Source organism: Theropithecus gelada, chromosome 6 (assembly GCF_003255815.1).
Source record: "Theropithecus gelada isolate Dixy chromosome 6, Tgel_1.0, whole genome shotgun sequence".
Lineage (NCBI taxonomy): Eukaryota > Metazoa > Chordata > Mammalia > Primates > Cercopithecidae > Theropithecus > Theropithecus gelada.
The window spans coordinates 67,975,993-67,992,394 of record NC_037673.1 but is presented as its reverse complement, the minus strand read 5'-3'; the positions used below and the strand labels follow the sequence as shown (position 1 = coordinate 67,992,394).

General features: G+C 42.5%; 1 protein-coding gene across 1 annotated transcript in view; it reads left to right on the top strand.

The window, feature by feature from the left end:
• The first annotated feature begins 9,017 nt into the window (after nucleotides 1-9,017).
• ZNF366 (zinc finger protein 366) overlaps nucleotides 9,018-16,402 on the top strand; it is a 67,252-nt gene continuing 59,867 nt past the window's right edge. Inside the window, exon 1 of the mRNA XM_025389441.1 lies at nucleotides 9,018-9,189. The gene's annotated coding sequence lies outside the window, so the exon portion shown is untranslated. The remainder of the gene's footprint in view (nucleotides 9,190-16,402) is intronic.

Below are 16,402 nucleotides of genomic sequence, written 5' to 3'. Positions count from 1 at the left end.
AATCCAAGAAAGTGTAAAAAAGGAGGGAACCCCAATGCCTTCAATGATTGTGTCTTCTAAGTCCCTTACTGTCACTTCTGCCTTATCCTGCTTTTATGTCCAACTCACACTGAAAGAATGGGTAATTAGATGTCATCTCTCAAAGAAAGGAATATCAAAGAATTTAGAGATGTATTTTAAAACCCTAACACTAGGTCCTCTTCACATATATAATTTATTTTTTTCTTAAGTTATTTTATTTATTTTGAGAGGGTCTTGCTCTGTTGCCAAGGCTTGAGTGCAGCGGAGCAATCACTGCTCACTACAGCCTTAACCTCCCAGGCTCAAGCAATCCTCCCACCTCAGCCTCCCAAGTAGCTGGGACTACAGGCATGCACCACTCTGCCCAGCTAATTTTCTTGTTTTCCTTCTGTAGAGATGGGTCTTGCTATGTTGACCAGGCTGGTTTCAAACTCCTGGCCTCAAGCAATTCTGTGGTCTTGGCCGCCCAAAGTGTTGGGATTACAAGCCTGAGCTACCATGCCCGGCCCAATTCTAAAATTTTTAAATTGTAGATTCCACATAAATATTCAGATTTTTTCTTATTTTTTTTTTTTTTTAAATCTGGTCACACTAGGCCTACATGCTCACAAAGCACTTTATATTGAACACAAACTCTTCAATTTGCCATACTCCCCACCAAATCCTCTGTATTAAACATGGCACACTTATTTAACACATGTGTGTTACCTGCTTGCATGATTTAAATAGTTGAGTTTAGCTCTAAGTACTATCTAGATCTAATGAGACTGGAAGACATGGCAATGGAATTGAAGAAGGAAGAAAGCTGACCCCCGGTGTGAGTTGAATCCCAGAAGATTGGGAAATGAGACAGGTTGTAGGTTTTCTTAGAGTGACAGCAACCTTGCATTATACCTGCATAGGGCTGTAGAGATGACAGGGGCAACTGTGGCAATCTGGGCATGAGGCAATAGGTCAAACAGACTTGGCAGATGTTCCTGTGACGGAACCTGACACTGAGTGTGTAGAGTCACCAGGGGAACCAGCCCCCTTTGACAGGACCATGAATGACCCAGCATGGATCAAGGCTTGGTGCTGTCTTCCTAAGACTGCCTGAGCCCTAGGTCTGGGACAACCTAAGGAAGGGTGTGGGATCCATGAAAAATAATGATATAGAACTGTTAGCGAACTTTGTCAAGCAGAGGAACTCTAATCATATTTAATTTAATGTATAAAAATAAAGAAAGTTATTTCCTGTCCCTGGTGTGCCACAAACACATAAATAAGCATTTAGAATGCTTAAAGAGAGCCTACAAGCAGAAGAAAAGTCCCTTACAACCTCTCTGGAGGAGACTGTGAAAAGGTGAGCTTCATTGAATTACAGAAATGAAGACTGCAGAATGATTGGCCTAATAATAAACCCACAGTTGACAGTGCAGTCAAAAGGCTGTTAGTAGGAGACCTCCATTTCTCTCCACGTGGCCCTCTCCCTAGGTTACCTGGGTATCCTCAAGACATGGCTGCTAATATCCCCCCAAAGCAAGCAATCCAAGAGAGAGTAAACAAGGTCATGCCTGTAATCCTAGCACTTTGGGAGGCTGAGGCAGGCAGATTATCTGAGGTCAGGAGTTTGAGACCAGCCTGGCCAACATGATGAAACCCCGTCTCTACCAAAAATACAAAAATTAGCTGGGCATGGTGGTGCATGCCTGTAATCCCAGCTACTAGTGGCAGCTGAGGCAGGAGGATCACTTGAACCTGACAGGCAGAGGTTGCCGTAAACTGAGATCGTGCCACCGCATTCCAAGCTGGGCAACAGAGCGAGACTCTGTCTCAAAAAAAAAAAAAAAGAGTAAGCAAGGAGGACTTGTTTTACTTTTAATATTACTACAACCACTCTCCAACTAAAAATGCCTGTTTGCTCGTATCAGATATTTGGAGTTCAGACTGCATGTTCCTTGGTTAAGTCCACAAGCCAGTTGTGATATGGTGAAATATATATTTGGCCTTGGTCCCTATTTCCTGGCACACAACTCCTAAAATCTTTGGAATCTTCAAAATGATGTGTCTTTTGGTATGCTAATGAGTTTACAAGTGGCTGGCAACCCAAGGTAGCCTCAGGATGGGGGCTGGTCACAGGAAAGACCAAGTTGTAATTACAGAGTTGGGACTCTCAGCCTCACCCCCCAACCTCCAGGAAGGGGAGAGGGGCTGAAAGTTAAACTGATCATCAATGGCCAATGATGTAGCCAATCATGCCTGCATAATGAAGCTTTCATAACAACCCAAAAGGACTGGGTTTGAGAGCTTCCGGATGGCATGCCCAGAGAGGACATGGAAGTTCTTCCCTATTCCTCCATATTTTGCCCTATCCAACTCTTCATCTGGTGTTCATTGGTATCCTTTGTAATATCCTTAGTAATAAACCAGTAAATGTAAGTAAGTCTGTACCTGAGTTCTGTGAGCTACTCTAGCAAATTAACTGAACCTGAGGAGGGAGTCATGGGCACCCTGATTTGTAGCTGATTAGTCAGAAGTACAGGTGAAACAACCTGGGGCTTTTGACTGGCACCTGAAGTGGAGGAAAGTATCATGGGACTGAATCCTCAACCTGTGGGATCTGATACTGTCTCTAGGTTGACAGTGTGGACACTGAATTGAATTAAAACACCCTACTGGTGTCTGCTGCAGAATTGGTTGATTCCTAGGTGTGTGGGGAAAACTCCCATACATCTGGTGTCAGAAGTGTTCTGTGTTGTGAAAGAATAGCAGGAAAAATGGAGTGTTTTTTCCTATATCCTCAGACCAGTTCTTAAAACCATAATGTGCTGGAACACTGTTATAACACCAGCAATCTACCAAGTGTAACAGTTTTCTTAGAAATTTCAGCCTGGGTCCTACATGGAATGCCTAGGGTACATTTTCTCCAACGCTAGTAGTTCAAACACTGAGTTCTACTCCATCCCTCCCACTTACCACTCCTGGGCCAGCTTGGAGGATGCCACTAGCTTTTTGGTAACAGCACTGGGTGTGTGTTAAAGGAAAAGGAGCTCTCCGTTGGGTGAGTGTTGAGAAATTAAGACATGGGACAATGACAGCAAGGCAAGCAAACAGGAGGCTGGGGTGGAATAAAGAGGGGTGGGCACTCAGCTTTGGAGGCTCTGGAAATTGGGGATGGCAGGGGAATGGTAGATATTGCTGTTTGAAAGTAGGAAGCTTTCATAAGCCAGTTATTCTTAGGCTAGGCATTGCCTATATTCATTCTCCAATAGACTCTGTTCATACAACATCCGAGTGCAGCTCTTAAACTTGGTCTTCCTATGACATCTCCAGGCACCAACATTGAAACCGCCTTTGCAAAAATTATAACTGAGGAAATTATGACAGTTAAAGAGATCAGACCTAATTGACTCCATCTTGCTTCTAACCTTTAAGCTATCCTTGTTCATTCCTGGGCATAGGCTGAACTAACTTTGGGAAGGAATTCAGCTCATGGTTTGACTGAAACAAAATTGATAATAGCCCTTTCCAGAAAAGACCCCCTTCTTGCCTGGGGACCAGTCTGCCTTTACAGGACTAACAAATAGCTACAGGATTAGAAATTACAGTTTAGAGGTCATGTAGCCCCTGGCTCCAAGAGTCTGAACCTCCCCAGATTGCTCCTGGGGACAACATCACTATTGTCAAGTCTAAGATCAGTGTGTGAGGTATTTTGCAAACTCTGCAGTGGATGGATCACCTGACACCATCCAGACCAGTAATATGGCTCAACCAGTTCTGCCATCCCACCCAGGAACAGAAGACAGCAAGAAGACCTGACTTCCACCCGCTGTGATTCCATCTCCAACCTGACCAATCAGCACTCCCCACTTCCCAAGCCCCTACCCGCCAAATTATATTTAAAAACACTGATCCCCAAATGCTAGGGGAGACTGATTTGAGTAATAATAAAACTCCAGTCTCCCTCACAGCCGGCTCTGCGTGAATTACTCTTTCTCCACTGCAATTCTTCTGTCTTGATAAATGGGTTCTGTCTAGGTAGCAGGCAAGGTGAACCCACTGGGCGGTTACAACATGTCCACCTATGTCTCTTGATAGGCCTTACTGGCAGGATCGAACTTAGCCTAGACTTTACAGCAGCTCATCTGCTTCCACTCTTGCCCCCCTTCATTCTTTGCATAGTGACCAAAATAGTCTTTCTGAAATGCAAACCTGATCATTCTATCCCCTTAGTAAAATCTTTAATGATTTCCCACCCTTCTCAGGATCAAGGTCACAATTTGAACCCAGACCTGTCCGACTGGCCCTTGCATGAGCTGCCCCTCACCATCTTCCCTGACTCATGGTCATTTTTGAGGTCTCAGCTGACATGCCATTTTCGGGAGGAGCCTCCTGACCTTCTTGTCCACATTTGGTACCCTGCTATATGCTCTTGTAACTCCCACACTTAATCTTCAGAGCACTAACCGCCATGGTAACTGTTTAGGTATTCAGGTATGGTTTGTTTGATTTTTTTTAATGTATCTCTGCTCTACGAGGCAATAAAATCCAGAAGCACGTTAACCACACCTAGCATGGGGCTTCCTGGTCCTTAAGACATGCTTATTAAAGAGCTGCCCAATGAACCTTTGTGTCTTTTATATTATAAAACATGTGGTTCTCCAATTTTAGGGAGCAGTCATTAGTTTTTACCATGCGCCATGCAGTGTTAGTTTAGAGAAAAAGGTAGGTTAGCTTTCTGGTTAAAAATTAGGGCTCCGAGCCAGAATTCCCTGGGTTTGAAATCTTACTATTTGTGTGGTATCAAGGAGGTAGTATGATGTCTCCTTTGCTCAGTTTCTTCATCTATAAAAAGGGCAAGGGGACAGTGGACGATAATAGCACCTACTTCATAGGACTGTTGTGATGACTAAGTTGGTTTGAAGTGTGAAGTGTTTAGAAGTGTCTGGCACATGGTAAGTATGTGAAAGATGTTAACCTATTCTTATTTACTCCAAATACTGTAAAAAATAGATGTGTTCTTATCCCCACTTGTCATATGAAAAAAACTGTATGCATAAAATAGACTTGCTTCAATAACCTGTCTAAATGAATCCTTCATATCATCTTTTCATGCTAAATAAAACTTAAAAGGAAGAAAGAAATGAACATTCTCACATTTTTGAGAGTTGGGACTTGGAGGCTTTTGGGGTTTGGCAAGTTGAAGACAATAAATCAAAGAAACAAAGGAAGTTTCAAAGCAGTTTCAGTCCGGGGACTGCGCCATCCCTCCTGCACTTTGATATAACAAAACTTAGCATGTTCGTGAGAAACCCAGAGCAGGGAGGAGAGACATATTTTCCATCAAATCTGTAGTGGAGATGGGGAGCTGCTGGAGCGTGACTCAGAGCAGCAGGAACTAGCATCTCCAGGTTGCTACAGGAAGTGAGAACAGTGGCTCCTAACCAGTGCCCAAGCGCCTCAGGAACTCTGCCAGTGTCTCCAAAGGCATGGCCATGTCCTCAAATCAAAGTCATTTGATTTCTTTTTTTAAATCTATGCTACGCATCCCCTTTGAGAGGAAGTGGGTGCCAAAGGATACCAAACAGAAAGATTGTGAGTCACTGGAGTGGCCAGTCTTCCTGGAGAGAGATGAGTCCTGCATCAGTCTTCTAAAAAGACATCTGGCAGGGACAGGGATATTCCTGGCAGCTCATTTGTAATGGCTCCAAACTAGAAACAATCCCATGTCTGTCTTAAGTAGAACAGACATATAAATGGTTGTATATTCACAGAATGAAACCCTATCCAGCAATGAGAGTGAATGAGCCACAACTATACTCAACAACAGGGACGAATCCCACGAATATACTATCGAGGCAAAGAAACCAAACGAAGTGCAAGCCAATACCATTTTCATGTAGATTCAAAACCAGGTAATGTGCATCCATGTCAGGTGCTAGAAGTCAGGGCACCGGACAGGAGGTAGTGACAGGAGGGGCTTGGGGGCCTCTGTCCTCTTTCTTAATCTGAGCGCTGGCTACTCAGATATGTTCCTTTTGTGAAGTTCCCTGACTGGTACACTTATGTTTTGTGCACTTTTCTGAATAATACGTTCTATTCCAAACCTTTCTCCATTCTCTCCTACCCTGCTACCTCCATGACCTGAAATCAAGTTAGTCTGGGAATCAACAGATGACCCCAGAGTCTGTGTCATTGGAAACTGGTGCCATACAAATTAGGACACTTCAGAGGCAGGACGCCATTTTGAGGAGAGCTCCTATTTCTGTGGTGCTGGTTCTGAGGGTTGGGGTCACAGCATTGTCCTCACCTTGGTTTCCCTCCTGTCCTCCTATCTAGTCCCAGGGGTGGGCAGCCCCTCTCTCTATTCAAGTGATCTCTATAATACGCTTTGCAACATGGGGCTTTCCTGAGGGGTGAGAGCCAAGGCCATATGCCATTCCTGCTCATGTGTCTCAGTTGGATCCTTCACTTTCAGTCAGGATCCAGATAGGCCAGGACAGAACTAGAGCTCCAGTGGGCTGATCAGAAATCTCTCCTGCCAAACCTAATGGGAGGGTTGGGAATTTCTGCTCCTGACACCCAGTGGGTGGTTTCACAAGTTTTAGAGGGTGACTGCTCAGGTGATTGGCAGCATGGGGAAACAGGGGAAAGCCTTTTCTGTGACTCTCACAGGCAGGGTTGCAACGCAGTGTGAGCATGGAGCAGCTTGACACAAGGCAGCATTGAGAGTCCCCTGGCTAGCTGCAGGGATGATGTCTGATCCCGACTGGATGCTACCCCATTCAGTCACAGCCACGCAGCCTGAAATGGCACATGTCCCCATCCAGGCTGTCTGGGTGGGTCAGTTGGCCTGGAGACAACAACACGGCCTCAACGTGACAGTCCCCACATTCTGCAGACTTAAAAGGGAAATCCTTTGGATTCTGCCTGGACTCCTGGGGCTCAGCCCTGGCCTTGCCCTTGGGGTTGCAAAGAGGAATAAAAATATGGGAAGGCCTGTGTGTAGCTGCAATGGATTCTTCAAATGATCAGAGGCCGTTTCCTGCCTGTGAGGAGTTGGTACCCTGAGCTTCTTGTTCCTTGGATCCCTCCTTTCCTCTGCTGCTGATGCCCCCAACACCTCGCCCCCTCCCTATTGCTTCTCCTCACCCCACCTCAATCCCCCAGATGTCTACTTTTTTTATTGTGAATTTCAGCTGCCTGCTTCTTTCACCTCCAGTTACTCAAAGGTTTGCCCCAGTGTTGCTCCCCCTTTAAAAGACTCCATTCCTAGGCCTTCCTGCTCCATTCTCTCATGCGCTTCCCTGGCTTTCTCGGATTTTCATTTTCATTTCCCTTCCCATTTCTACAAAGGCAGGATGCAGAGGAAGGCCAGCAGAGGGCAAAGAGCCCGAGAGCCGGGATCAGGAGACAGGAACGTGTTGGCGTGTGGCTATGGGCAAACCATAGAGACTGTCTCTGGTCATCCATGTTCCCCACTGTTGGTGAGGCTGGGTCACCCAGGCCAGAACTCCAGTGCTGTGGGGTGTGCCAGTGTTGGTGCTGTGGTGGATGCAAAGAATGGGACTCTGCCCTGGCTTGTGCACACCTACGGAGTAACAAAATCTTCATGTCTCTCTCTAATACATGCACACATATTCAGGTAGCTAGGTAGACAGAGAGATAGATAGATATGTAGCTAGATTAGATAGATGATGGATGGATAGATAGATGATTGATAGATAGATAGATAGATAGATAGATAGATAGATAGATAGATAGATGATAGATAGATAGATAGATAATAGAAAAAATGTGTCAGAATAAAAACATAATCCTATAGGCCAATAAGGACTCAGTCAAAATCTTACAGGGTCACTGAATCAGAATCATTCTTCCCCTTAACTTACTTTCATGACTCTCTGCAATCAGGTGTATCTGTCCACCCCGTTTTTTTCATAATTGAGTGAAATGAGGAAGTAGTGTAAGGCTGGTTTTTCTTTTGCTGCCACAAAGGTCTACATAGCTGCTGGTTCCTGTTCACAGTGAAAATGGTCCTAACCAGATGAATGAGGGACACAAGAGACATAACACAAATCAGAGAAGTTAAAACCAAGCTTATTCCTAAATGCAACTAAACCTAAGCAGAGCTCATGCCTGCCTGCTGAAGCCCCAAGTCTTCTACGTTGATAAAGGGTGCGCCCTCCATTTTCTCTGCTCCTGCCTCCCCCATCTTTTTTCAAACACCGTGGCTGATTTATCTAAGCCCTATGCTGCCTCGCAGTATTTTGAAAACAAATTAGAAAGCTCCTTCCAGTTTTCCAGAGGTGATTAAATCCAAGAAGCCTTAGGAATGTAGAGGATAGAATAATATAAACAACAGATCTGAGATAACCATGTCCGGCAGCAGTTGCGGTTAGTTGCTTCTTTTCCTTTTTCGTCCATCAGTGATGGAAGCTGGATTGAGTCCATTGCGTAAAGTTCGGTGGGCATAAATCTGCTATTTGATCCTGGAAAAACTCTGAGGATCTAGAGTCAGTGAGGAATTGCAGCAATGCTGGAGTTTCAAAGGGCCTAGGAAAAGCCAGGAGTCCTGGCTGACCAGCCCCGACACTGTCTTACAGGCTGCAGGTTTACCTCGGTTAGCACAACAGGCCAAGCTCTCCCTTGCTCTAAGTCGACATGACATGATTTGTTCCCTTTCGGCTGTGTCAGTTCTGCAAACCAGATAGCAGAGGCTGCGGGCTCAGGAGAGCCTGCCTGTCTGGAACACCGTTTGTTTGGACAGGCCAGGCCACTAAGGCGTTTCATCTCTTTAAAACTCCCAGGGCAGACAGCATATTTGAGGAATTCCTTTTTTCAAAGATTTTTTTTTTTTTTGCCCCTTCCAACATTTTGTTTAAGAGAAAATGAGATGTCTATCTTCTGTTTCCTTATTTTTTTTCAGGAAAGCAAAGGGTTGTTGACTTCCTCCCTCTCCCCTCCCTTCCTTCCTTCTTCCCGAAGGTACTCATCTGAGAAAAAGAGAACGAAGTATTGTTCCTGTTCTCTTTCTTAAGTCATTCGAAACACTGTCCCTGCGAGTTCTTTAAGTTCCCTGCAATCTGTACACAAGAGAAAGAGGGAGAGAGAGAGGGAGAGAGACAGAGAGAGCAGGGATCAGGTAAAGGAGTGGGGCTGCTGCAGCCATTCAGACCTCAGGAGCTGGTAAGTTACCCATGCAATCATTTCTGCTTCCATTTCAAGGTTCCTGGGTGGATACTGCTGTGGGCATCTTCAACAGAAAATACCTTACTGGGTATAGTCCTTAACCAAAGGATATGAGTGATAGATGGCCCAGAATTTAAGCTAATACTTTTTTTTTTGGTAAGAGAATACTGATGCCTTGCAGAGCTAAGGCTTGCAAAACTAGAAATAGAATTACATTGGGACTAAGGAGGACACTGCGTTAAATCTGAATTTTGGCACAGATCATGTGGCTGGGTGAACCAGGAGCCACTGGCATGTGAGATGTGTCCCACTGGAGAATCTGCTTTTCCTCAGTACTGTGTCCTGGGAATCTTATCAGGGTATCTGTCAAGGACTGTGGGTTTGCTCTGGGGTTTTTGTTAACACGTTGCCTGGATTGAGGTGTCCTTCTCCTGTTCTTTTCTTTCCATTCAGCATCCCCCTAAAGGAGGACTGTTAATTGTTGTATGATGGGTATTCTGCATCACTGAAGTAGGAGGGAAAGAGAGAAGGGAATGTCACTTGGAAATAGTTCTGCATGTGGGGAGCTTATGTGTTCAGGTTCCCCATGCGCGTTGAGTGTAAATTTATTATTCTCTGTCAGTGGAAGATGTCATCTGCCACATGACAGAAGGCAAAGGTTTTGGGGCATATAGCTTTAGTTTTGGAAAACGATATGCAGCTAGAATGGGAGGATTAAGATGGATTGTTTATGTCAGTAGGTGGGAAAAACTAAGTTATAGACGCAATTGAAAAACATTCACCCAGTGCCTGGTTTTCCAAGCACCAAAGAGGGCATAGCAAGCTAGTTAAGCTTATATACACAACTTGTTTTTAAAAGTCTAACTTGCTTCGATTAAATTTGTCATAAAGGATAATGTTACCAGGAACCCATCATCACAAGCCATGAGGGAGCCGAAATCATGTTGTCAAAAATAGGTCAGCAAGGTCACTCTGCGAGACTCATTATGTTTCCCAATATTGATACTTTAATTCAGAGAGATGTCGAATGGATAAAAGCCAATGGCCATGCATACTTTTAAAAAATATTCACTGCTATGAAATTTACTGATTAAAATCATCTGGGATGTGAAGAATAAGATAAAAATAGCTGGACTCTCATTTTTAAAATTAATTTGGCTAGACTATGCTTTAACCACATTCTAGTAATTAATCTTTATTCAAAATTGAACCATCATCTTACTAAGGATGAGAAAACATGATAGAACTAGACTGTGATGTAGCTTTTGTTCCATTAGTCAGACCTCTTTTTTCTTCTCCTTTTTTTAAGAGACTTTCTTTAGGAGCACCATAAAATGAGCAATATAAAGAGACGTGAATAGTGTTTGCCAGCTTGCGGATGCAAAATTATTCTAATAACAATTGAAAATTTTTTACAGCTACCCTACCACCTCCCCTAACTACTTCATTTTCATAGATCTTCAGATCAAAAGGTAGCTGGAATAGATTGTCGAGGGCATTTTTGCATCATTTATCAGCAACTGTGGCCCCAGAAGAAAATGCAGGTCTGCGATCTTGACTTGCTCCTTTCAGTTTCATTTCTCTTGATAATGTATTGAATTTTGTGCTCAACAAAAACAACATCACAGAACACATTCTAGTTTTATTGAGTAAAAGCATCAGATGCAACACAATAGGAAACAAATGACAGCAGAGTCATTTGTTAAAGACAAGGAAGGCAATCAAATTAAAGACAAGGAAAGCACAAGATGGGTAGGCCAGTGGCTCAGAAAACAGCCCCAATGCTAGCATTAGTATTCACTGTGGCTTGAGATTAAGAAGCTGAGGATATGCAGTTTTCTTTTAAAGAAAAAAGTGTATTCAATATTTCCATTTAAGTTGTTAAGTCATTGCTGTGAAAATATTTCTTGGATACCGGGGGAAAAGAATTTTGGCTACCCGAAAAATAAAAGCCATCAACTAGTTTAGTCTAAGTCACTACCACTCAATCTATCTTTACTCACTCAACTCCAAGGAGTGAGTTGGCATTTGTGGAAACTTCCAGTGTGTGATTCTTTGGGGGTCATCAGAGGGCTCTTTTGTGATATCATTGGGGGAATTCCAGTTTGAAGTGATCCAGAATTTGAGACACACAATATTTTAGTCGTTAATTTCTGCCAAAAGTGTACACATAACTAAATTACAATTTCTTATGCACATTTTAAGTTATGTTAGGATGTGTGTCCTGTAGATCTGTGTGCTGGGATGTGAGTCAAATTAGAGTGAGTAGAGCACAGGCTCTGTTGTTATACTAATTTTGGTTTGAATTTCAGCTTCATTGCCTACTGATTATGGCCCTCAGGGCAGGTATTTAACTGTTCTAAGTCTCAGTGCCCCCAAATGTAAAATTGCATCAACATAATGGAGTTGTGAGGATTAAATACAACTATTGACATAAAACACTTAACATAATGTTTGGCAAGTAGTAGGAGTCAATCAGCGTCAGTTATATACTTTTTAAGAGTCATATATTAACACTTAAGAGTACTGTATTTTGTTAATACAGAGAATAGAATGAGTCTCCTATAATCTGTGTCATTATTCTTGCTTGATACTATATCAAGGATCTGACAGAGCAGATATTATTCCTCACAGCTTTAGAGTTGGGCACACATTGAGTGAAGATATTCTGAACTCTAAATTCTTATAAAATAAAAGAGTGTAGAGTTTAGTGTATTGACATTCATCTTCACTAGTGGCAGAAATGGCAGATTTAACGTCATTGAATGCAGCTATATTCAACACAGCTCAATGCAGGGGCAAGTTTGTCTTGGGATAAAAGTTTTCAACTTAGATGAACGTGCAAAGAGACTTCAGTTATATTGTAGACATTTTATTCTCCCTTTCACCCACTTCCCCAACTGCTTGAGCTCTGTGTTATTGGTGACCTTTTCCCTGGTTGTGGAGGGCTGGAGACACTTTTTTTGGAGACCATCGTGGTTGTACCATGACTCAGCTAAAGAGAAAAGGACTTAAAGTGACACATTCTCCTCCTGCCCAGGGCTGAGCACACTTGGGGTTCTCTCTCCTCAAACATTCTAATAGTGAGCCACTCGCCTTCACACAGAGAAGTAGAACACTGTATCACCATGGGTGTGTGTGGGTGTGCGTGTGTGTGTGTGCGCACGCACACGTGTGTGTGTGGTGCCTGATTGATCCAACTGCTATTTTTCTTTCACTCTAAACTTTAAGACCTGTATGACCATTAGTTTGTCAAGTAACAATGATACTTTTTCTTAGGTGTTAGTTAAATTTCTCTCCACTTTCCAAAAGCAAAACACACAACAGCAAAAACAACAAAAAAACTACCACCAATAACCAAAGCCATTCAGGTCCTTTTGTTAGACTGAGAGCTTGTGATAAAACAGATACGTATTTGGACACTTAACCTTAGGGACAAATCAAAGCTGAGTTGTTCTGCACTAACGTGTAAAAGGTGCCCTCTCATGTGGCTTGGTGGAGTAGAAAAAGACCAGATTGGGAGTCAGAATGCTGCTGTTCTCATCCAATCTCTGCATTTCCTAGATGCATGACTCGACAGGTTTCTTTACTTGCTTGGACCTCAATTTTCTCATCTGTGAAATGACAAAATGGGATAAATAAGTAATTTTCGAGGGGGGTGTGTGTGTGTGTATTAGAAGTCACCTGGGGCCTTGTTTACAGTCTCCCCCTGCCCTACCCACTTCATGGGATGATCTATGAGACTCTTGCTGACATGCTGTGATTCTCTAAAACAGACGGTCAATGTCTTGCTCCGTCTTCTTCAGGGTGGCATTAACTGTAAATGCTCGTTTGAAGAGCCATGCTTTCAAATGGAATTCTTATTCAGCACTGGATGTTCTCTCTAGAAGGTAGTTCTGAGTATATCAAATGTTATTTTAGAAGCTATTAGTATTATAAAATAAGGAATGTCCTAGCCGGTTGAGCAATCTGATGATAATGATCAATGTTCTAGAACCATATGTAAATCACAAGATCAATTACTTAGATCTGTAAACATTATAAATCAATATAAATAGCACTTTTTTTTGAGACAGAGTCAGGCTCTGTCACCCAGGCTGGAGTACAGTGGCACAATCTCAGCTCACTGCAACCTCTGCCTCCCAGGTTCAAGCGATTCTCCTGTCTCAGCCTCCCGAGTAGCTGGAATTACAGCTGCCTGCCACCGCACCTGGTTGATTTTTTGTATTTTTAGTAGAAACGGGGATTCACCATGTTGGTCAGGTTAGTCTTGAACTCCTGATCTCAAGTGATCCACCCGCCTCGGCCTCCCAAAATGCTGGATTACAGACATGAGCTACTGCGCCCTGTTGAATAGCACTTTTTGATGTATCCATTCCTATATTATTTGCATCTTAGAGTGAGCATGTATTTGTTAATCAAGAAAAACACAAATACTAAGCTTTTTCTATTCCCTTTAAAAAATATTAGTAGATTCTATTTCATGAGGTTTTGTTTCTTAGTTTTTTACAATGTGTGCTGAGATGAGCCTATTTTACAAGTTAGATCCTTGTCCTTAATTTAATGGTGATGTAGAAAGGCAAAAAGATTGATAATGGTGTTTGAAAAACCAGCATTCACACGTCATATTGTATGCTTCAGTTATAAGGAAAATATAAACCTTATAGAAAAAGTTGTTCTAATTTTCCTGATTTGGTTTTTACCTAAATCACTCAATTTTTTCTTGTATGATTATATGGATAATGAAGTAAAGCAGTAATGGACACAGATCTCCCTCTGACAGTAACATAGAGGCAACAAATAATCTTAATGTGCACCCTCAGAAACAACTAGCCTAATGATGTCTGTTCTTTTTGACTACTCAAAAACCAAATACATTTACATAAAGCAATGGTATTTACATAAAAGAATAAGAACACTTCTTCATCCAGCATTATGTGTAATATAAGGTTCACAAGAAAGTAAGCACCACGAGGACAAGGACTTTATTTTGTCCACTGTTGTTTGCCCAGGGCCTACAATAGCACAGAGCCTGTCATAGATGCACAATAAATATTTGTTAAATAGATGAGTTCATGAATCAGCGGGCTGTAGAGTGAAAGATGCTATCTTTATACAAGGCCAAATGAAGCTGTTAATTTGTAAAAAAAAAAAAAAAAAAAGAAAAAAAAAGAAAAAGAAAAAGTTAGTCAAACTTTTTTGGAGTCTAGACAATGCCAAACTGCCAGCTTGATGTATTTATCCCTCACCTGAATTGACTGGAATTATATGGGCTTGTTCTGCTGTTGTGTGCATGGGGCTGCTACATGTGTATTAAAATGTCATCTTGGCAAGCACCCCCAACCATTTGTTCATGGGAAATTAACATTTATCAGATAGATACACAGAAAAGACTGTTGTTGCATTTTATTTTCCATTTATTTTCTGGGCAGATGATGGGTTTGCAAATTGTTTTTGGCGAAAGAGAGCACGGTCATTTGTTTTTCCTTGACTAAAAGAGCTGTGAGCCAGGATCCAGCCTTGTAGGAAATGTTCAACTCTCTGGTTTGTTATAGGCAAAGGCTGTGAACCCAAGCTAAAGGAATGCCACTTGGGCTGAACTGACAAAACACCATGGGGTAAATTCAGGGAGAGAAATGTGATACCCTTGTTGAGCACAATGCCCTTTCCTTTCTTTAATTCAAGGCAATTGAAGAAAGCCAAAACCACTGGATCGAGGCAGTTTTATACTTACTTGGCAAATTTAAAGTGGCAAATCTACATGCCTAATACCAAAAGTTGGGATTTTGGATGATGCTTTTTACATTTAACAACATTGGGGTTCTAGGTGTCTGTTAATTGGAGTAGAAACCGAAAAGGCTCTTTCTATTAACATTGATAAAATCTGTCTTTAGTGTCAAGTACCAGGGCACACAAAGATAATTCTGGACAATTCTCCTATATTCCTTTGATAGATTATGGCCCCACTCTGACCTCATTCTGTGATGGCCACTGATACTAAATGGGAGAGTGATTTACCAACAGCGGCACTACCACCACCAGTGCCAGCAATTAAGGAGCAGTCATTACTAGGTTTGGGGCCTCCTCAGAACTTTAGACACTTCATTTCACTTACCCCATTCTCAAGTACCTGCCTTATTCTCCTCATCTTAGAGGTGAAGAAAGGCAACCACTTTGTTTAACAGATAAACTAGAGAAAGTACGTGATTTGCTCAAGGTCAGTAAATTAATGTTCCTTGTTTTCAGTTTCCTTAGTAAGGAAAAAGTGTCATCTGTAGCTAATAATTTCTTTAAGAAAATGTGTATCCTTTAAGGTAGTAGCCTTCAAACGGGGTCTAAGGACCAACAGCATGACACCACCCAGAAGCTTGTTAGAAATGTGGAATCAATCCCAGCTCCACCGCAGATCTACTGAAGCAGAATCAGCATTTTAATAAGATCTCCAAGTGACCAGTTGCACATTCAAGTTTGAGCAGCACTGCCTTATGGTTCTGAACTGTTGCACACAATTTGATCTGGGAATGTAGGTCCCTATTCCAAGGAGTTACAAAGCCATTTGTTAACTTTGACCTTGTCCAAGACAACATACCTCCCTATTAAATAGTGGTATTACTGTACCAGTCTCCCATCTATTCAGCTGTGAGCAACAGTAGGCATGATTTCTGTGATCTCCCCCATGAAGTTAACTCCATTTCATGGGATCCTAGCACTCTCAGAGAGGAAAGGTTGATGGTATTATTTTCAGGTACTTTCTGAGCACCAATCATCAGAGTTACCTGAGGCAGATTTCTAGGCCCTTCCCCAGATCTAACAAAGTTGAAGAGGGGACCAAGGCTTTGCTTACTATTCAAGCTACTGGCTCAGGGTAAGAAAGCCCCCAGGGAGGGTAGTGATGAGTATTTAAGGGAGATACCCTAAAAAATAGTTTAGCTTTTTTCAGTAGCTTGAAAAAAGCATTTAAAACAGCAGTGCATGTTTTAATGCTTGAGGGAACCGCAGAGTTCTTCCAGGAAGAAAAGGTACTCTGCCGGTTTCTTCCTTTGAATGCTTGAGAATGGGGACGAGAAATCTTGCCGTCTGCCCTGTGTCTTCCTCAGGGAGAAAGGGAGGATCCCCTTCTCTAGCATCACAGCCAAGGAGGAGACGCCAGTCCACACGCCTCCCTCTTCCCAGTGAGAAAACTCTGTGGAAAGAATCTTTAGAGTTTCCT